Source organism: Carassius carassius, chromosome 13 (assembly GCF_963082965.1).
Source record: "Carassius carassius chromosome 13, fCarCar2.1, whole genome shotgun sequence".
NCBI lineage: Eukaryota > Metazoa > Chordata > Actinopteri > Cypriniformes > Cyprinidae > Carassius > Carassius carassius.
The window spans coordinates 23,996,408-24,020,410 of NC_081767.1; the positions used below are offsets into that span (position 1 = coordinate 23,996,408).

Genomic DNA, 24,003 nt, shown 5'->3' on the forward strand with positions numbered 1-24,003 from the left:
TGTTGCAGTCTCTAGCTATGAAGAGCTAAATGTCACAAATGGCACATGTAACTTAACTGTAATTATCCTGTTTGCATTGTTAGTCTTTCTAGAGAGAAATATTGTACAACATTTTATATCACTATAACTATGTGACCTGGACAAGGTAATAATAGACAAATCCACTCACGCAGATTCATACTGTACATGCGTGTATCTCCTTTTAATACTAGCCACATTACAGAAGTCTATATAAATGTTTGGTGACAGCAAATCAAACTGAATGTGTAAATGCTTTTGTATTATAGTCTCTAAGTATGTTGATTAATCTGGGATTGATCTGTAAGTTTTATGAGATGATAACTGTTTGCTTTAGGGTGTAGTAATCTCCTTTTATACCTGAGATGTGGTTTGGTTTTGTATTGTAATGCCCAAGACCTCCTCAATGTCCTTGACAAGGTCCTTATAAAAGCAAACAATAGCAGACATTCAGTCAGTACATGTCTGACTACAGATCCTAACCTCTAGCCACTGAACAGTGAATGAGAATGCCTCTTTCAAATTAAGTAACAGTGTGTTGAATGTAGTAATTCAGCAAGTGTCAATGAAACTCCAATTTTAGTATCCAACATCTACAGTGTCCTACATTTGAATGACTTCAGCTGCAGATAATTTAGCCAGAGATAAATCCTTGGCGCTTCTAAATGAATACATTGTGCACTGTATAAGATGTTATGACACAGAACTGACGATTTCTCAAAAAATGTGGACAAGATCATATGTGTCCTCACCTGAATTTGCCCAAAAGATCAAATTCACTACTCTTTGCCCCAAAAAGTCTCAGCAAAACTTTGGTATAATACTGGTAATAATAAATTTTAGTTAAAATACTAACAATAATTTATTTAGAATAGCACATTTAGACAAGACTGCAAAAACAGTTCTGTGCAAACTGAAAGTTTAACCCTTTTTTCCACTGCACCTGTATGGCCCAGTCTATTCATCACTTGCCAACGGTAATATGCAGGCAATTGTTGTACAACTTAATATGAAATTAGACAACCTTGAACACTATGAAAGATGAAGTTTATTATTACTAGCACTACACTAAAGTTATGCAGAGCCTTTGGAGCTAGTGGTGGAATAGTGAACTTGATGCAACTTCTCTACCAATTGAATGATATATTGTAGATATATTTTTGTTAATTATTTGATGGTCATAGTTCATTCTTTGTCTTTGTGAAGTGACCCTGAGTGTTTGAAAGGAGCTAAAAACATTATAATAAGTAATATGGTGAAACCATTCAGAATTAATGTGATTAATGTCCTACACTTTCAAAAAAAAAAAAAGGTACTGGGGGTATTATGTATTAATATATGCACTTTTCAAAAGTAGCATTTAGGGGTTGATAAAGGTACTTTTGTAGTGTAATTTCTAGATACACAATCTGAATGTCAAACATCTGAATAGTATTTTTTCTATGACTAATGTGAAGTGAAGAACATACCATTAGCTGGTATTTTAAGAGTAGGTTAAGGAAAAACAACAGCCGCATACCATACAATTGTTTGTTCCTTGCATATTTGGAGCTGATATTTCCTGATGAATGATTGACAGGTTGCGAGCAAAGGTCAGCAGCGCTCCCTGGAGATCCTCCGAGATTGTTCTGTTAACGACACGCAGAAACAAACGAGCTTACTAATGATCCCCCAGAACCATCATCAGAGAAAAACAAAAAAACAATCACCTTGTTTGGCTGTGGGGCTATAAGGAGCTTAATGAGAACTCTCAGCCTTAAAGTGTGTGCTATTCTTCAGGGAGAAATGAGGAAGGAAAGCAGGGCTTCAATGGGAAAGGTATAGGATTTATGTGATGAATGCCTTTTAATTCGACTTGGCAGTATTTTGTGCTCTGACACATTTCGGGTTGAGGTATTCACTACATAATGTCTAATCAGCTCTTGGGAGTGTGCTCAATGTCTAGATATATCTCTAATGGAAACGGGGACAGAGGAAGGGAAAACACAACTGGAGAAAGATAAGGGTAATGCGTCTGCCTGCTTCTTGTGGGAACTCACAGCATGCCAAGGCTTCTTCGATCTCTGCTGTCATGGAGGGCGAACACAGTGCCTTGTCTTGCCTGAAACACATAAAAAATATATTGAAACACTTGCTCTGCAATCAAAGGACTCCAGCTGTATTATTGCAAAATCAGCAAACATTTTACCCTGACATCATATACCAAAGAAAGATTGGTCTGAAGAAGTCGGTGCACATCACTGCACAGCGATTGGTCACTGAGGTTTGCTGAAAAGAGAACAAACACACTTAGAGTTAAGCAACAAACTGCATGTAATACTGTTGCTAAAAATTTGAGTACATCTAGTACATCTAAATTATAAATTGACCTCTCGGGGACAGACATAACAGCCATCCTAGAAACAAATAGAAGGGTTTCAAAAGCCCACACGGAGAAACAGGCATTAGTCTCATACTCATAAAAGGCACTGGGGAGACAGAGACCTGCATCATAAGGTCATAATACTGCTGCAGAAAACTATCAAGTAAAGAAAGCTTTACTTTAGGTAAAAACCCAACAACCCTCACAGACACGGCAGATAAAAGATGTGTCTAGAAGAACACCACAAGAGTGGATTAGTTAAGAGTGGCAAGACTCACAGGACTCGTAGCGGGCATGAGCCATATTCTCAGTGACAGATATGAAGCGGAGAGTAAAGCCCTTGCACAGTGTGTGAGGCATGAGTAATTCTCTTCTATGGAATTCTATTTTCAGCTGTCAGACACACTATCCTCAAACAACAATAAAAAACTTTTCCTGCAAGGTTTTAATTGTGTTGTAATATTCTAAGCCTAACTGATGGCCAAAGCCAGAGCTGGGTGATAAGCACATATAAACTAAATGAATGTTTGATAAAATAATATAAGTCGCAGATTAACAAGCGTAAACTCCGGTTTGCCACTAATAAAGGAAGTCTATTGTTTAGTGGCTGGCATCAGGTTGATGAGGTGCTCAGGCATGCATACACATGCATAATGAATATGGTATGCATTATTTATGGGCTGATTATTTAGGCTCATCTATTAAAATGATAATGAATTCAGCTTCCTCAAAACACCAATCAGGTCGGAAGCGTAATTACAGTGTTTAGTTGTATTTAACCAAAATAAAACAACAAAGCTTAGCTAGATCAATCTTTATGGATGCCTTGATATATCGGGATAATATTCAGCAGAGGACTTTTATTGCTCTCTGGTCCGGTCTTAGGGAACACATTCAGGATAATGGCAATCTTGAGCTTTAAAGAGCTAAAGGAATCCCAAACAGTTTAGAGAATAAAATTTAAAGTGAAGGTTGAACCAACCTTCTTTTGTTTTCTACTGTGGAACACGAAACTATATAATTATAGCGATGTCCATGCTGCTATTGTCTGTGTATTGAAAGTGAATGATGACCATGAATGGTGAATATTTTCAAGGCAAGACTTTCAGTGAATATTGACGTCAGTTTCAGTCTGTGCCTCACATCTTATGCCTTAAGAACACTTAAGATAACACACAAGTTGGATAAACTACTTTTATAGTGATTTCATGATATTTATTTTACATCCCTTGGTCCTCATCTACTTTATTACATTGATTTTATTTACACTTTTATTAATGCATTAAATTGGTTAAAAGTAATAGTAAAGACTTTTATATTGTAACAATAAAATTATATTTCAAATAAATGCAGTTCTTTTGAAAACTCTATTTATCAAAGACGGTTCCCAAAAAGGTTATGCAGCACAACTGTTAATAACACTGATAATCAGCATATCAGAATTATTTTTGAAGGATCATGCGACCCTGATCCTTCACAGGAATCAATTTGATTTTAAAATATAATGTAACAGAAAACTGTAAATTTAAATTGTAATTTTTCAAAATATTATTGTTTTACTGTATTTTTTATTACATAACATAATCTTCTTTCAAAAATATGTTTTTTAAATCTTACCTATCTCAAACCTAGGTCGATTAAGAATGTCATGAGTGAGAAAAAAATTACTGAATTTACATTAAGGCGGTTACTGAAGTATTCTAAAGTCTTGAATATGTTTGAACACCATATTTCAATAATAACCATGTCTTCATAATGCTGAAAGAGAAAGTGGATATTTTAATTGAATTTACAGATTCTTACAGCTTTGGTATTTACTCTAGCATTGCATATGGAAGACTTCACTTCTCTGACTGGAGGAGGAACCTCCAATTTACTGGTGTGGCAGTCCAGCGTCCCCCTCGTCACCATGAGCATCAGCTGGGTCATGGCCAACTGGTTACTGTAGCCCAGGTCAGGATCAATAGCCCATACCTAAATACAAACCAGTGCACACAGATATAAGTCAGCAGATACATCACATACATCAAAATAACTATTCACTTATTTTCAGCCAACAAGTAGACAATAACAGAAAATTCAAAACAAATAGACAGATGGATATTTCAAAACTGTATTCGCAGAAAAAAACAGAGCTCAACAGACTTAGGATGTGTGTATGACACACAGAGAGAGAGAGAGAGAGTAACATAATGCATCTAAAGCCCAACTGCCCAGTCTCTCTTCACATCTGTATGGTTAATGGCATCATTATAAGGATATTAAGGGGTCAGACCCAGTCGTGGCCTTATGCTTAAACAGGGCTAATTTTGCCTGATAATAATCTAATAGCTATGCCCTCTCTTCAAAAAGTGGCAAATAAATCACCAGTGAAGGAGTTGTTAATAACTAAGTGGCAGTTGGCTGACTCTCCTGTCGTCCCTATTTGTCAACCTAAACGCTGCTGCCAGGGAATGCAAATGGTGTTCCGGCTGCTGAAATCACTTTATGATCACAGTATCACGGTATACGTTCACATGCTGAAATACAGTGAACCAAATCATCTATTTACACTGGATTTATTTAAACTGCAAACACTGATTAATTTCAGTACATAAAACTATAAAAAAACAGAACAAAGGATTATTTATGTAAAATGCTTGTTTTATTCTGTTGTTTTTACTCTCCCTCAAACCATCCTAGATGTAGATAGTTTGTTTCTTCATCGGATCAGATTTGGGGAAATTTAACTGTGAATGGGTGATGAAATGAGAGAATCAGTATAATGTTAACATTATACCTTCACTTCTTGCCAAAATATGAGTCTATAATTCAGTATAATGCTTTCCTCCAGTGAAATCCCTCCGTATTTTAGCTAGAAGCAACAGTTAACAATTTTCTTGAGTTATTTAGTCGTGTGGATTACTTGTTGATTATTGTTTTGTTTTTATCAGCTGTTTGGACTCTCATTCTGATGGCACCCATTACCTTCAAACGATCCATTGGTGAGCAAGTGAAACAAACTCATCTACATCTTGGATGGCCTGAAGGTAAGTAAATTTTCATCAAATTTACATTGTTGGGTGAACTATTCTTTCATTCAAAATTTGCAACCAAAAAATAAATTCCTTTAAGAAATAAGCTCTTATAAATGGATCAAAGCAAAGACCTTTAAAAATAGGACTCCAGGCTTAAAGGAAGACATCAGTATAGAGAGCTGAATTCACCCAGCAGTGCCTCCCGTCCATAGTTAATACCTGTGCTTGTTGGATAGGTGGGACCATTAGCCAGTCCGTAGAATCAGCCAAGCCTGCTTCATTGTCAACCTTAACAAAGGCACTTGATATATACGCCAAGATTGTACCTGTCTTTTATAGCTCCTTCACTTTCATTAAAAACTGCAATCTTGCAGCTGAGCCTCCCTTCTCACACAATGTGAAGCAAGCCTGCAAGGGCAAACACATGCGACCCACCTCTCCCCCACACATACAAAAAATACAGACTGCTTTTAGCAACAAGTTTGAATGTAAATTGATGTTTAAATAGAGACAGGTTAGCACTAGTTTGGCAGATCTGTCTGCCTCTGTGCCGGGAGAGATGGGACAGTAATGTTTGGATTTATCCGTCTGAATTCTTTTTGTCGGTTTTAACTGTGTGTGCAGTTTATTCTCTGTAATAATAAAATTCATCCTGTGCCTCTGTGAATTCACAATATAGAGAATCCTGGTGCTATTCAAACTGAATAATTTATGGATTACTTTCATTTGCAGGAGTAAAATCCATATCAGGAGACTATAGGAGATTCAAGTGTGACATTTTCTATGGAAGATTTTCTATTTTTTATGGAATTACGCATTTTTATATATAAATGTGTAATTTATATATAAAAAAACTGCCATTCTCTGACTTCCAAAGTCAATCATCTATTTTAAAATCACAGCATGCCAACTGAGTCAATGATTAAAACAGCAGCATGTGACATTCATTTGAAAATATATCAGTTCTATAGCTTTTCGCAATTTCAGAAGGATAAACAGCATAATGTGTATATGGAGCTGTAAAAATCAACCACTGACTCAATGGGGGCTTAAGGCTTTCACTGTGTTAAGTAAATGACATTTCAAGAGCATACACGCATGATTACAACACAAACAAAAACACTAGCTCATACCAAAAGGCCTGTCCATCCCCACAAAGGGCCCTGAAACAACTGAGAGGAGGTCTTCTATTTGCAGTAGTGACAGATATAGTGAAAACAATGCGAGTGTGTTCTGCCACCCTCTAGTGGCAGTGGGAATCGCTTAAAGAACAATGTGACAAGACACATTTCTATCTTAGGCCTGCCAGCAGGGATCATTGATTAAAATCACAGTACTCTATTTAATTATGTATCATGTTGCCTAGTTATATAATCACTTCTTTGATCACTTATCATTTGCACTATGTACAACATTTCCACAGGGGATATTCACATTCCACAACTTAATAAACAGACCTAAATTTAGAAGCACGTTTTGAAAAATAACTAAATCAATATCTAACACAGCAAGGTCAGTGAGGTCAAATCCATACCATTTTTTCTACATTAGACTCATTTTTATTTTAATGCATCCCCTCCATTTTTCCCTGCAGAGATTTTTCAGTTTGTCATATCCTTTGGCAGAGATGTAAAGCAAACCATGCATTGTCTGAAACACAACGAATGCTAGTTAACCTCCTACTGTTAAGGGTGACTCTGCACTGTAAAAAATTTTTATTTAGGTAACCTTAAAAATTAGCTTCATGAGGTCTAAATTAACTGTTTTCAACCTTATTACATTAGCTAATGCTGTCAAAAAGATTAGAAATAAAATACTCTTTAGTTTAGATAACTGCACATATTCATTTATAAAGTACATGGTCTCTTAAATCTACTCAGTGTACTGTCTTAATGTAGTTTTTGCAGAAATTGAAAAAATAATGGGAAAATCTCACAAATAACCAAGCCAAAAAGAACATCAAAAGTAATGTGCAGGTGAAAACACTATAGTGTCTGTCTTGACAGTGACCAAGAACCCCAACGTCTGAGGAAATGACACTCCAGCCTGACACCACTACATATCAAGGGTGTTGTAAGGTCAGAGGGTAAGACCTTAAAAGGGGAATTAGTTTATTGACACAATAAGACCTGACAGTTTATTAGATAGCCTTTTGGCACATTGACCCCGGTCATTCTATCATCTGTACAGCTCTTAAGGGGAACCAATAGGAGTGTCCTATAACATCTCAATAAGAGCCCAGAACCAGTAGATTGAACTGTTACACTGTTACACTGCCTATATTCTAAGTTGAGAACAGTACTAAGGGCTGTGACAGAAGAGTGGCACATGTCAGAACCCATCTCATTCTCAACAACTTCCTAACATGGCAGGTTCTGTTTTCCAAGAGCTGTAAAACAGATCGCTGACATTTAAGGGTCAGTATGTTTCTTAGAGAGCTTGTTTGATAAAAGATATATACGTAGAGCTGAGTGCTTCCATTGTTCCTGGAGCTTCAAATGTACATTAGCCACATTTCCACGGGCCGGGCGGGGCGTGCTAGTGTGTGCCAGGGCCAGTCGCGTTTCCACTGTCACTTCCGGGGCTTGATCGTGCCTCGTCGGGGCTTCCTCGGGGCCAACGGCCAGGGTTTTTTGACCCGATGAAAACCTCGGGCCAAAGCGGGCCAGCTGGGGCTAGAGGAGGGGTTATGAACGAAGGCGGAGTTTCTCCATGTCTGGAGAGCTCAGAGCCACAGATCATTTCAGAAAGCTAACAGCTATAACACCAGTATTAAAAACTTTTTTTAGTAAGTTGAGCTCAAAACTCACTCTTAGTCGACAGCGAGTGTTTGAAATAACTTGATCCGATGTGGATTGTGATCACCATACAAGGCAGAAATATTTATAAGCGATGTAAAAGTCTATGCATGCTAAACATTAACATTCTCGAGAGTTTAGCTCCACGTAGCCTATAATAAAACGGGCCCCGGGCCCCTGTTACTACACAGAGCCGTTGTTAACTGAGAAGATGTGCAAATCCACGTTCATTTTCAGCGTTTATCTGCGCATCTTCTCTGTTAACAGCGGCTATGTGTAGTAACAGCTGCTCTATGTGAAATCACGCACCTGAGGGAATTTACCGCTGATTAGAGAACCGGCTTTACTGACGAGATGCGCATTAACGATCGGCCGATCGTGATCGGAGCAGCCCTAGATCCACTGTCAGAAATGTCACATTATCCGAAGGAGGGAAGGCTTCTATCACTCCTCCTGCAGAATTAAGGAGATGGATAAAAGAGAAAGAGTATCAAGGAAGATCTGAAAAGTATTTAGTTAGAAGTACTTTGGAAAATTAGTTGAAACTACCTTCCCTGAGGAAGTGTTCTAGGAAACAAATCCATGTGGCATAGCAGGATGTGTTGGCCAGATGGGCATAGGAAGCCAGAAGATGAGGAACCTCCTCTAAAAACTTGTTCAGCACTGACTCCTGCATCAAAATGACAGATACATGCAAAATCAGCTTCATAGAATGACCTAAATAAAACTAATATCTCGACTTTAACGCCATAAAGCAATTTGCAACCAGTGTCTGGGGATGATTTAAAAAAAAACATTAAAAAAACCCACATATAACATAGTACATATAATACATAGTGTCGATACTCTTGATGAGGCAGTAACTACTGAAGTGTGTCTTAATTTGACATGCCTTACAAAAGCTCAATAGGTGCTTGTGTATGGGGGTGATGGTAGGTGTTGATTGACAGCCCATTGCCAAGGCATCACAGTAGTCTAATAGCTTTAACTGAAGGCAATAGTAACTGCACCTGTCCCCAATAACAACTGACACATGCTGGCAGATAAAAACCCATGCAAGCCAATCGATCAGTAGATCAATCGGGGTCTGTTTGCGATCAATACAGCCCTTGTTTCTGTAACTAGAAAACACCATAATGTCTTTGACACTTAATTATGTTGTTAATTGCAATGTTTGACTTTCTGTGAGTGCCTCTTAAAACCTGTTGGTTAGTAAGAGAAAGAATTTCCCCTTAAGGACCTCTCAAAGCAGAGAAGAAAGTACAGAGCACTTACGGATTGCACGTAAGTGCATAGTTTGTGCTTACAACTGCAGTGAGATGTATAGAAAACAGTTTCTAACTAAGCACAATATAAAAGCGAATAGAATCTTTTTGGTGGGAAACTATTTTAAAAAAGGCCCTTTTTTTACTTAAGCGCATTTAACAAGTCAATAGGTCCAGATTTACAACCTTGAGAAGTGCAGGTTATGCTAGAAGATGTAAGGATTAATCAATTTTTGATCTTTTATAAAGTCTTTGTCCTTTTCAAGTACATTTATAATGGTAAAAAAAAAAACTGGCGAATAGAATCTTTTTGGTGGGAAACTATTAAAAAAAGGCCCTTTTTTTACTTAAGCGCATTTAACAAGTCAAAAGGTCCAGTTTTACAACCTTGAGAAGTGCAGGTTATGCTCTAGAAGATGTATGGATCTTTTTCCTTTTCAAGTACATTTATAACGGTAAAAAAAAACTGACACAACTGAGGAAGTCTCAAAACGAGGAGATACTATGTTGTTGATATTCAAGTCATGAAACAGTCATCATCATATTCAAGTACCAAAAGAGCCAGGGTCAATCGCTGCGCAGTGATTTCACCCCCGACACAAGCCATAAAGCACACAATGGTGCGGCAAAAAATGTAAGGAAACGGCCTTCGTTCCCCAAGAAAGAGCAGGCGCGCTCTGAGAATTTGAAAATGCACTTCACACAAACAGCGGGGAAGGAAGGAAAGCGAGAGGGAATCATTTTTGCCATTCTTTATTTGGACTTAAACTGCGAGCTGTACTGTGAGAGAGGATTCAGGCCTTGCTTGGCTTCCACATAAAGATGAGCTATTTGAAAATAGATAAATAAAGCAGACGTCTCTTGTGTGCTTTGATTGCTGTATGATCTCTACAGTACATTAGGAAGAGCAACATTGCAGTCACGAGCATAGTCAAAAGCATACAGTACCTCCTAAGAGGGATATGGGGGATAAGGGATATTAAGGAAAGCTTTTTTAAAATATAAAAAAGGGATAGTTCATCAGAAAACAAATATTCTTCCATCTTCATGCCTTTGGAACACAAAAGTAGATATTCTGGAAAGTGTCTTTTTTTGTTTTGTTTTTGTTTTTCATGCAACAAATTCAGTTTTTTTGGACCCCATTAAATTTTTTCTTTTTCTTTTATGAACAAAAACAGGTTATTATTATTATTATTATTTTTAAATCTATACTTTTGTGTTTTGTGCATTGTTTTTTCTTTTTTTCTTTTTTTTGTTATCCCTCTGATATACTTTTCCTATAAATCTGATATTAGAAATACCAAAAATCCTAAACAAATATGAAGTGATGATACTATACGTAAATCACCGTTTTTAATAAATATGGGGCTTTCCTTAAAGATATAGTTCACCTGTCCTTAACTCTCTGTTCTAAAAGTAAAGTAGATATTTAGAAAAATGCCTAAAGTGTTGTTGTTATTTGTCCATACAATAAAAGTCAGTCAGGTCCATTGTTGTTTTGGACACCATTAGCTTTCATTATATGGACAGAGATAGGTGAAACAGTCTTCAAAATATTTTTCATGTATTTATTTTTTTTGTGTGTGTAAGCCATATACCTTTATGATATACCTTTCTTATACATCAGATGTTATCCATACCAACATATCCCGTACACATATAAAGTGGTGATATCAGGTAAATCAACATTTTGAATGGGTCTGAAAATAAAGCCTGGTTATAATATGGACATATTTGCGGATTGCTCCCCAAATACAACATTAACCAAAGGGGAATACAGAAGGTGCTGTTGCATTCAAAATCTAATAAAATAAACGTGGTACAACACATAATCCCACATGCATTGAATAAAATAAGTAGGAGACAATCTGTCTATCTGTTGATGCTATTAGTATAATGCTCCCTTGTGTCTAATGACCCGTGTGCTAGCCGAACGTGCATGTTTGTAATGTGTAAAGTGTAGCGTGTACGAGTCCACCCAGCCGTTGAATAGAGTGAGATCTACATGTCTTTAACCCATCTTCTTTGAATAGCTGTAAGGCTTGCCCCAGGCTGAAACACCCCTGGGGTGTGGGCCTCCCAAACACACTGCAAAGAATCACACAGTCTTTCTTTACACTGCCTCTAGGTCTGTTTTCACACTTATCTGCGGCTGTTCTTCTATAGGAACACATGGGTTATTCTTTCTCCTGCATTAGAAAAGGCTCTTTATGCAATCAATAATTAAACAATGTACACACAGTAAACAGGGTAAATAGAGGGAGAGCTGAACATAGGCCTGGGCTTGACAGAGGGAAATTAAAGGATGCATTATAGTGAAAGACAGCTCCCTAGAGAGGCAAAACATCATTTCAACTTCTATGACTTCTAACTAAAGCCAAGCGTTAAACTTAAGTGAAGCCACAGAGCACTGATAATTGCAGTCTGATAATTACAGAATCATTGTAATATTTTTCTCAAAGGATAACAGCCTCTAAATGCACATTTAAAAAAATGTTTTTGCAAATACATGACATACATACTAATTTATTGTACTTAAAGAACAAAAGACAATATTTAACCCATTATTACCCACTGCAACATTAGACTGATATATGTTATACTAGAGCATTTCAGCATTTGTTGCTGATTTTTTTTAGCTTAGAGTAATAAAGATAAAATACAATGAATGTAACATCAAGCAGATAAATAAAACAAATAACATGCAAATATGCAACCTCAAACAGAACCATGAGCTTTCAGCAAAATTCAGGCATAAAGGGTGCTGCAGAATGGCAAGATTGCCACTAAAAGAGTTAATACAGATCTGTAGAAAATGACTGACACACTGAAATAACCACTGTGCTCTCCATTCTGTTAGCAAAGCTTGCCATTGATTAAAAAGGTTGAAGAGGTAGAATAAAGGCCCGTACTGGCTTCCATATGGCCCAGAAGCCCTTAGGGTGCAGGCCAGCTCATCAGGCCCCAGTTCCCTTTCCTCTCACTGGGACCCCAGCTGGTGAAGAGCCCCCCATTTAAAGCTCCTTCACTGCCATCACCATAATGGAGCTTGGCTGGGCCTCAACCGCTTACCTCTGTAATTAACAGCACCAATGCCACCACAATTACAGCCCCAGATTCCTCTCTCGGCCTCAGTGTGAATTAGGGACTGAGCTAATAGCTTGGAGGTAGGACACACGGCCTCCTATTGCCCCCGGGATAGAATGCTACAATAAAAGGCTGCAATAAAAGAAGCAAGGTCTGATTTTGCACACAGCCGTGTTGATTATAACCTTGTAATTAGCTTACATGAGGCTCACGGTGTAATGGCAAAACACAGTATTTAAATCAAGGGCCAAATTGTAAGAATATGATACAGGAGAGGGTTATGAACACGATTACAGGCAGATAAAACCGATGTGTTTTTAAAGCACACGACAGACTGTTGAATACATCGCATTTAAATTAGAATACAAATGACTCATAATTAATTTCCCATGAATTTGAGTCATAAGCACTCTCTAGACAAATCATAGTGATTGAATCAAAGTTTGGCCTTGGTCAGTAATGACAGGCTCGTCACTGAGACAAGGGTGCATTTTGTACAGAACGTGAATATAAAAACCAGGAAAAGCGGAAATTATAATGAACAGGGCTTGTGACTGAAGTGTAGCTGCATTTGCAAAATAAAAGAAATGGCACATTTTATTTCGCATTTAAAAACAAGCCACTTGAAATTTCTGAATTGCTACTGTTGCACAACAGGCACTCACTAACTCACGCAGGCTGTGCATTTGAATGGTGTAACTGCGATTAGGACAAATCAGAACAAATTCTCAACAGATTTATTATTTTTGTTTCAAAAGCAAAATCTCTGTCATGTCTTTTGTTTTTACAAAATGTTTAATAATATCACCTTAATATTTGGGTTTTTATTTAACAATATGGTATTTTACAAACTGAAAGGAACTTAAATGAAAAATAAGATCCAATATAATGAATGTAGATTATCCTTATAATATAATTAAATTAAACATAATAAAAAATAAAAACATTATACAAGAGAAATTTATTTATTTTCTCAAAAAAAAAAAACCTGCATAGGTTATTCAAAGTAAATTTCTTTAAAACTAAAACAATCGTACCTTTACTTGAGACTGAGACATCCTCCACTGTTCAGGCCCGTAGCGACTGAACTCCTGTTGTGCCCATGGGTGGCATTTTAGGTGGCAAACGTCACAATAGGCCATTTCCAGTCCACACACTTCTTGAAGAGCCATGGCTGGACTTCCATGTGTTCTTTCATCAGCCTGGTCAGAGCTTCATGAAGCTGGAAGACAGACATATGAATTACCTCTATTATTCAATTCTTTTTCTACATCATCAATGTATGTTTCACATGAGGTATTTAAACAGATGACTGGCACAGAGACCTGCTCCAGGGTGTATATATCCCACTTTCCTGGAGGCATGTCAACCCCTGCACTACTGCAGATCCTTCTTCCTCTGGATTTAGTGCTGTATAGCTGGGTCACCAAAGGCTCTGTTCCCAAAAGTGAAACTTCGAGCTCATCTGCCACAGCCAGGTCATTAATGTGGGTGACACCGCCGATCATGTATGCCTGTTTCCCCTGGATCAAATTCTTGATGTGCTGTAGTGTTCTAGGGCTGTACTTCAGGATTGAAGCTAGACACATGTTTCGGGTCTAAAAGAGGAACATAATGCACTGTTGTGAGTTAATGGTCAATCTGATGAGCACAAAAGCTGCAGAATTATTTCCTGTATGTTTCATAATAACATAATAAGCTCTAATAAAGAGTGTGCATAACAGAAATGTATTTATTATTTATAACCTCCCAAAAGGTGTCTTTTTGTGTACATAAATAACTGTCCTTTCCACTCCAGCTCTAATGTCTTGTCCCTCCCTTTGTCTATGGGTGTAATTTATGAACGTGAAAAAACACATTGGGCCCATTACGTGCAGCCAGAGGGGTCATGACCTCTCCTGTACTCCAACACGTTAAATTGATAAAGGAGAGTCAGGGGAGGGCCATATTGTGTGCTTAGTGATGGGCTCTGTGGGGAAAGCACTAATTACTCCACATCTGTATGTTTGATCCAAACAGAATTGTCCCTTCTGTCATTGGCATGCCACGCTGGCAGCAATGGCTAACAGAGATTTATCCTACTGACACGTCTGGCAGAGTTTACACAGAGAGAGGAATCGAAAAGGAAGAGGCTGCGCATGCCACTCATGCAGGCAGTTAGGCCTACAATAATATAAGAAACAAATCTGCTTAGTGTAAAAAAAAAAATCCTTTCAAGACTAGTTTACTTTTGTGTTGTATTTCTATATTCATCACTTGAACTTTCCACTTGCTTTTTAGGGTTTTAAGGTAACTTTTCTTTAAGAATCTTTTAAAATAAGTTTGAATTGAATTGACCATCTAGCCTTGCATATATATATATAAAGATATGCGAATAAATGCTAATATAAAAAAGTCTTTTTTTATCTTCTCTGCATTTCTCCTCTCCCCTAGCCTTCTTCCTAATCTAACTGTTTAATAATCCTGCATTGTTTATTATGAATATTGTTGCTCTGTGACTAATTGCTTTTGTTATTCTATTGTAAGTGGCTTTGGATAGAAGCCTCTGCTAAATGAGTCAATGTAAAAGTGTAGATCCTTTTGCTGGAACCTAATCATTTATGGAAGATCAGCAGCACAGAGTAGTAAATACAAAGGTCACCTCTGTCGCCTTCTACAGATGAGAAATACATCTAATTCTTCAATGAAAATTGTTAACAAATTCAAGTGCACCACCATATTTCAGAAGACAGAAGTTGAGGGGAGAAAAAAAGGTCTGCGTATCAACATCTAGGTGTGTGTGTATGTGTGTGGCACCATACTGAAAAACACTCCAGTGCTTCTGGCTTGAGGATGTGTAGTACTGGAGAACATCCTCACCCAGGCGCACCGGAGACACATAGATGACCTCGATGTTCTCATCTATATGTAACACATACAATACAGTACTTGCTTTCATGTGTCTGCTGCCAATCCAATTTGATCATGTGATGATTAAAAACCTCACCTCTGATGTCACACAGTCGGCCCATCTGGGTATTCTGGAGTACATCAAATCCCCTGAGACTGAGGGGATGTTGGCAATATCCTACTGAACAAAACAAAATGATTTGTAATGAGATTTTAAATATTTTAACAACAAATTAATGACTATTTTAAGTCAAGACACTAAGAATCCTCAAAAAGACTGCTATAAACTAATCTCTATAATGAAATGATTAAATGCATGAAAAGTAAAAGAGCAAGGCAATAAAAACAATAGACACCCCCAGTGCAAAAATCACACTCCATCTGCTGGTGATTTCAATTCACACGTCATCATCTCCTATAGCCAGCACAGGCCTCAATGACAAGTTTTTAGTAAATACATTTTCAGTGTTTTCATTACATGCACCCAAATACATGTAATTTTTCCCCTTTAAATATTATGTGACCAGAAGCCATCATAACAGAAAAGAATTACCCAATGATGGTATGTGGATGATAGTCCTTTTGGCGGAGGTGATGTGTTTCCAGTTGGCTGCCAGACTCTGTGAATCAAAGACAGCAGAGAATAAAAGAGAATAAAAGTGATCAGTGACAGACAGTACCCAGCAGCACATGGATTTATCCCATTGTCGGCCCACCGATGGCAGCAAAGGGAGGAAATTATGCTTGTCTTTCTCCCTGGGTCTCATGGAGATAAACCAAGCATAAATCACATTAATTAAATCAGCTAAGTGCATAGTTAGAAAAATTTTCCCTCTATTAATTCAATTAGCAGGATACATGAAGCTTTCTGCCAGGGGAAGATTAAGGCTTAATTAAAAGGATGTGAGTGTTTAAAGGGTGGAAACATACACAAGCTTGTGTCTCCTCTCACAGTGAGTGACGGTGAGGATAAATGAACATGTGGGCACTAATTAAGACACATGCTAGTTTCATAAAGATATTACAGGAATGACAGAACAGATGAAACATCTGTTCTGAAAAAAAAAACAGCCTGATTTTATACAACATTTTATGAGTGGAACCACTGTACTTTCTTATGCCATGGATTCATGATCATTCAAAATATATGACCAATGACAGATTGAGATATTTCTGAGAAGTTGCTGGAGTAAAGACACAATATTGCCAGTTACTTGTCTGTTTTTGCCCCGCCAGTGACAAAAGTTTCAAGAAAAGCCACAGCAGAACCATTGCATGAATCAGTTAAATGATTATTCATAAAATATAAATTACTAATTCATAAAGACAGCTGCAAATGAATCAGCATTTCTGAACAGTTAATTTGAATGAATGGTTCTTTGACTTACAAGTATGAACAGTTCTCTTACGAGAGTTCTCTCGTACTGCGTCTTAGCTAAGACGCTACGGAAAAGTCTCTTTTCACGAAATACTGAAGCAAAAAATTATCCTTAATTTTGAATTGTTGTAAAGCGCATTTGCAGAGCACGCAGCCATAGGCGAGACGGCTCGCTCGCTCATTGGCTGCTCTGCGGCAACTGCACAAGCCTATCGAGCGCAGGCTGATGCAACATCAGACCAATGAGGGCGCTTCGCGCCCATCATGCCACTTCCCGCCGAAACGGGTGTGGCCTAGCCCTATAAAGGGATATCGAAAAGGCAGACTCACCTGATTTTTCATCTCTTCAGCGAAGCTCACGCATCGTTGGATCACGAGAGAAGCAAGCGCCGTCAGATAGCATCTCAGCGGGACGAGCTATTCCTGAAGCCGCTGGCCAACACTGGCCGTAAAAAGCGCATGAAAAACCGGGGATCTCGCGCCTTCTGCTCAGAAGCCCAGCGAACGAGCTGACATCGAGAAGGAGCTGATGCGACTGCTAACGCTGGCCGCGGCGAGCCTCGGCCTCGAGTGGTCTGTACCAGCGCCCCCCCCCCCCCCTCTCGTTCCCGGCTGGATGGTAGTTTCCTTTCGGATGAGCGTACTTCTCCGAACTCACAGCCCGCCTCATTTCTTCCTGAGCTTCACGAAGAGGTGGCAAAGGCTTGGAACGCTCCATATTCAGCACGAACTCGTTCGTCTGTCTCACTAGCATTCTCCACACTGGATGATGCTAAAAACAGGAACTACCAGTCACTTCCGCCGGTGGAACAGGCGATAGCGGCGCACCTTTGCCCGCCCTCTGCTGGACGGCGGATGAAAGCGGTGTTGCCATTTAAAGCCTGCCGCATGACGTCATCTCTGCTCGCGCGAATCTTTTCTGCTGCTGGGCAGGCTGCGTCTGCACTACACACGATGACTCAGACATGGCAAGCGCTCCGGTTCTGCAGCGAGTCGTGCTAGACCGGCCCCGCAAAGCTCTCAGCCACACCCCCCGCCTCCTGCTGCTTCATTGAAGCGCCGGTGTACGAGTTCCGCTGTGGCCGAGCTCTCACCCAAGAGCGCCGCTGTTTCAGTTCCAGGAATTGTGACTGTTTCAGCGTTTTCTGCAACACGCAAGCCAGCACAGTTGCCCGCTTGCCTGCACACAAAAGCCGTTATCACAACAGCATCAGCAACGCAGCTCGAGACCCCGTTCTCGCTCTACCGGCCGTCGCCCCGCGCTGCGGGGACCACGGCAGAGGATTACGGTGAGGCCGGAAGCCCCGAAGCCATCCTAGCATTCCTAGGAAAGCGCTGGTGTACGAGCCGCCGGGGCCGAACTCTCACCCAAGCGCGCCGCTGTTTCAGTTCCAGGGATTGTGACTGTCTCTGCGTCTTTTGCAATGCGCAAGCCTGTGCGGTTGCCCGCTTGCCTGCAAAAAAACAACAACAAAAAAAAATGTTATCACGGCTACCCAGATATTTCCCGAAAAAGGTGTAATTTCTGGTGTCCCGGCCACGGCCGATGGTGCTATAAATGTAGTGACGATGCCCACTGCTCAGTGCCCATCTCCACATATAAGCACAGCCCTTCACACAGGGCTCGCGCCCATAAAAGCGACTCAGGTCGATCGCGCGCACTACATAGTAAACGTGCCCACTCCTCAGTGCCCACAAACACTATGTCACACACGTCATGTGGTTTCTGTAAAAACGAAACCCGTGCACGTTCGTTCTGCCCAGGCAGACAGCGAGTCTAAAGCAGTAAATGTGCACGCTTACAGCCCACAATTACTCACAGACAGCACGAGTCCCACGGGACCCGCTAAGCACCGTGGAGGGGTCGAGGACGAGCGTTCTGCCCGCTGTGATCAGCGCGCTCCCCGCCTCAAATGTCACAGGCTTAACGCCCATGTTAGAGCACATCGAAGCGCTGCCGTTGCCCAGCCAACAGAGCGCGCTTCGCATCCGACCCCTAGCCATTCATGCAGACGCATGGTCAGCGCTTCCAGGGGTTTCGGATTGGGTGCTAGACATTATAAAGGGAGGCTACTCGCTACAGTCAAGAAAGACGGGGGTCTCAGACCCATGCTGGATCTAAGACAGCTGAGCAAAGCATTGGCGAAACGCAGTTTCAAAATGCTTACAACCAGGGGACTCCTCGCGCATATTCGCAGAGGAGACTGGTTCATGTCGATAGATCTGAAGGACGCGTATTTTCAAATACAGATAGCGTCACGTCACAGGCGATACTTGAGATTCGCCTTCGAGGGCCAGACATACCAGTATGCAGTTCTGCCGTTCGGCTCGTCCATGGCTCCTCGTACGTTTACAAAATGCATGGACGCAGCGCTCACTCCTCTCAGACTCAGAGGCATGCGAGTGCTGAACTATTTGGACGACTGGCTGATTCTGGCTCAGTCACGATCAGAGCTCGTGGAACACAGGGCCATTTTACTCGATCGCCTTGAGAAACTTGGTCTCAGTGTCAACTGGACGAAGGGTTCGCTGAACCCCAGTCAGACCATACTGGTTTCGGATATAGCTCTGGACTCACGCTCCATGACGGCGCGGCTGTCGCCACAGCGCGCGTTGTGCATTCAGCGCGCAGCGAGCTCTCTCCATTGCGGCGCGACCTTCTCGCTCAGAGAATTTCAGAAGATGCTAGGTCTCATGGCCTCAGCATCTCCAGTTCTTCGGTTGGGCCTGCTCCGCATGCGCCCCCTGCAGTTCTGGCTGAGAGTGCGAGTACCGCATGGAGCATGGATATCCGGTCGGCTGCGTCTCAGGGTCAATCAGAGCTGTGTTACAGCCCTGAAACCCTGGACAGCGAACGACTGGTACCAATCAGGTGTAAGCCTGGGGACTTCCTTGAAAGTGAAGATGGTGTCAACAGACGCCTCCACTTCGGGATGGGGAGCGCTGCTCAAGGGCAGACCGTCCTTTGGCCTGTGGTCAGAAAAAGCTCCAACATATAAGCTGTCTGGAAATGCTGGCAGTGGAGAACGCGCTGACGCGCTTTTGTCCCCGAATTAAAGGCCACCACGTCTTAGTCCGTTCGGACAACATGTCTGTGGTGTCCTACATAAATCGCCAGGGCGGTCTCGGGTCCCGAAACCTATACAGGTTTGCAGAGCGAATGGTCTCTACACCTGCAGACAGTCCAGCTGTTGTGGGAGAGATTTGGCAGGGTGGAAGTGGACCTCTTCACGTCCCACGAAAACGTGGGTTCTTTTCCAAGAACGAAAGCGCGCTGTCACGGAGGTGGCCGTGCTGCCCGCTCTATGCCCCCCCCCCCCCCCCCCCCCCGTCTCCCTCCTTCCGCAGGTGATAGAACGGGTGAGGGAAACGAGATGCTCAGTACTGCTTGTAGCACCTTTTTGGAAGAACCAACCATGGTTTCAAGATTTGATGCAGTTAGCAGACACTGCCCTGTGGCCAGTGCCGTTGAGGAGGGATCTCCTCTCGCAGGCCAGGGGCTCAATTTGGCACCCTCGACCGGAGTTGTTGTCCCTCCATGTGTGGGCGCTCAACGGTTACTCGCTGATCTCTCAGTGGGAGTGCTAAAATACCATCACTCAGGCTAGAGCTCCGTCGACACGACGGCTGTATGCCTCGAAGTGGTCAGTGTTCTCCAGCTGGTGCACAGCTCGGGGATGTTCACCCCTTAGTTGTGAGGTGACGGAGGTTCTCTCCTTCCTACAGGAGCTGTTGGATAAGGGCAGAGCCCCCTCCACGCTCAAAGTTTACGTGGCGGCTATCGCATCGTTTTCTGAGGCAACGCTCGGTCAGTCCATAGGAAGGAACGATTTGGTCATCCACTTCCTTAAAGGAGCTGGGAGGCTGAATCCTCCCAGACCTCCGTCAGTCCCTGTATGGGGCCCCTCGACGGTTTTGGAGGCCATGAAAGGTTCCCCTTTCGAGCCTATCAGAACGATTAGCCTCAAGCATCTGTCGTTCAGGACAGTGTTCTTGTTGGCTCTCGCTTCAGTGAAGCGTGTGGGTGACCTGCACGCGCTCTCAGTGAGCCCGACGTGCTTGGAGTTTGGGCCTAATGACTCAAGGGTCATACTCAAGCCTAGGCACGGTTATGTGCCGAAATCCCTCAACACGCCGTTTCGGGCTCAGGTTATTGCCCTGTCTGCCCTGTCGGTGTCAGGAGAGGATGGAGACTGGAGTCTTCTTTGCCCCGTTAGGGCTTTAAGAGCTTATGTGTCTCACTCATCTGTCTTTAGACAGACTGCGCAGCTGTTTGTCTCGTTCAGTAGACGTTCCAAAGGAATGGCTGTTTCGAGACAGAGCCTATCCAGATGGGAAGTTGATGCCATAGCGTTAGCTTACGCTTCCAGGGGCCTTCAGTGCCCACTGGGCGTCAGAGCACGCTCCACAAGAGGCGTCACCTCGTCGTGGGCGTGGTCTAGTGGGATCTCCTTGCAGGATATATGTATGGCGGCAGGTTGGGCCTCGCCGTCTACATTTATCAGGTTCTATAACCTGGAGGTTCCCGCCCTGCAGGCAGGGCTGCTGTCGGTATAGCCGAATCAGGGCCCTGATTGGAACTCTGAGATCGCAAGCGCTATGCGCTGCCGACTGTTATATGGGCAGTATTGCGTAAGACCCGCGTTACCACATGGGTCAGGCCTTGCCTTGACTGTGTGATGTCATATTGCCGCGCCTACGGACGCTGCTAGATATGGGACGGAGGGCCCCCCCCCCCTCCTGTTCTGGATTCTCTGTGAGTCCCTCAGGTGACTGTGCACTGTAAATCCTGGGCGTTGCTTCCAGGTTTATTGGTGCGTGATCCCTGCGCGCACGGCGCTTTACATGGGGTTCCCGTAGCGTCTTAGCTATTAGTTCTCTGCCGTGCGCACGATTCACTCTGGTTCGCTTCGGCGATGAAATAAATCAGGTGAGTCAGCCTTTTCGAGCTCCCTTTATAGGGCTAGGCCACACCCGTTTCGGCGGGAAGTGGCATGAAGGGCGCGAAGCACCCTCATTGGTCTGATGTTGCATCAGCCTGCGCTCGATAGGCTTGTGCAGTTGCCGCAGAGCAGCCAATGAGCGAGCGAGCCGTCTCGCCTATGGCAGCGTGCTGCTGCAAATGCGCTTTACAACAATTCAAAATTAAGGATAATTTTTTGCTTCAGTATTTCGTGAAAAGAGACTTTTCCATAGCGTCTTAGCTAAGACGCAGTACTCGTTCCCTCTTCTAGAGAGAACCGAGGTTACGTTAGTAACCGAGTACGTTTTTTTTTCCTGAACAAATCTTAGTATTTAAACAAACATAGAGACAATTGTTTCTTTCCTGAATGAACAAAGATTGGTTGAACAAATAATTTAATGACTCACTAATCAGGAAAATCCCTGTGTCCAAATATCCCTACTTTGCTACTAGACAGTAGATGAAAAACAAAAAGAAAACTGACAGCTTGGAATGCATACAATGAGACAAACAATGAAAAATTAAACAGTTAAATAAATGTTCTTGGAATGTTGCTCAACCAATCAGATTCGAAGACCAGAACTAACTGTTACATAAATGTGTATTTTATTCACCTCTGCCCTGATGCGGTGGTTTTCTAGTTGGCAGAGACGTGAGGCCTGCAGATTCCTCTTCACATGGCCTAGTTTGGCATGTTTCAGCAAAGACATAATTTGTGCCACCCATTTGGGCCGGAGTTGGAGCAGGTAGGCGGTATGGGCAGAGTAACACCTCCAGCAGGTCTGGATGCACACAGCTGCCGTCTGATGTCCCTCAATGCCTCTCGATGCCATACCTCATCCCTGTTCTCCAGCACTGAGAGCAGCTTCTCCACATGGGTGCCCAGGACCCTGCCGTCTCTCCAGTTGAGCTCCCCACTCTACAGACACATAGCCAGCCGCTCCCCACACACCCGCGCTTGTGGCACCGCAAAGTCCAATAGCATCCACTGCAGCTGGTCCAGAGCCTCCACCACTGCACCCCAATATAGACAAGTATTGCTTTTTAAACCTACAGTAGTCAGGATCGCCCAGGTCAATCTGACCCTTGACTATGGTAAAAGGATATTTGCTGATAGCAGCTGGCACTGGAATACTCTAAGAAGAGAAAAATGCATATTATTATAATTAAGGCTAAAGTAATGGGACCAAAAGTGTTTAATTACCAAAATTCTTCATAATATCTATTTTGTGTTCCACAGAATACAAGAAATTCATACAGATTTGGAACGACGTGTAAATGATGACCAAATTCAAATTTTTGGGTCCCTTTTAAACTATCCCTTTAAAAAATTATTATGGCTCATATTGTTATGTCACACCCCCCCCCCCCACCCCCCCAAAAATGTTGTCCTTGACAACTGTTTTAGTAACATAAGTAAACAAACAGTAAAATCAGCTAAAAGCGAACAGAAAACAAGTGTAGAAGCTTGTATTTTTTGCAACAAGTCATAAATACAAAAGGTGACAGAAGGTGAATATTTCAAATCATTCCCTATATCTGCCCTGAAGCTATTCCTGACACATTTAACATTATGTCGGGGTAAAAGGTCACTATATATATAGATCAGTGCACTTTACACAGAAAAATACAGTTTATTATCAGTCAGTTCTAAATCTCTCATGACCAGATTGCATGTTTAGCATGTGTTCACATCTTAAAATAAAACTTATTAGAAACAAGACAGTGTCCAAATCATTTAAAATGTTACCTCAGGAAGCAGAACACACTATATATCCTTGTCATATATAACTTTATGTATGTCAGTATCAATAAATAATACCTGATGGATAAGTGGGGTGAGTCGGGCTATCCCACGATTCAGTACTTCATTGTCACAGCTTGCAGAAGCAGCTGAAGGAGGGGGGGGGGGGGGGGGGGTACGTATGGTCCTGGATGCTGGACTCTCAGTTGCTGATTTTCCAAGAGCCATTCCATCTCTGCTCATATCCATCTCCAGTTTTGAAGCCTTTTCTAACTCATTTATCATGAGATAAGAAGTACATACTACAATCAAAGACTGTATAATAAATGTAACCGATATATTAAAAGGATAAGAAAAAGTAAATATAAATTAATTAGTGAAGTGACAAGTCTGGAGACCCATACTCAGAATTCGTGCTCTGCATTTAACCCATCCAAAGTGCACACACACAGAGCAGTGAACACACACACACACACACTGTG

At 41.6% G+C, this 24,003-nt stretch overlaps 1 pseudogene; it reads right to left on the minus strand.

Annotated features, from left to right (window-relative positions):
* Positions 1–303: 303 nt before the first annotated feature.
* On the minus strand, positions 304–23,770 carry LOC132155758 (IQ motif-containing protein H-like; annotated as a pseudogene).
* Between the last annotated feature and the right edge of the window lie 233 nt (positions 23,771–24,003).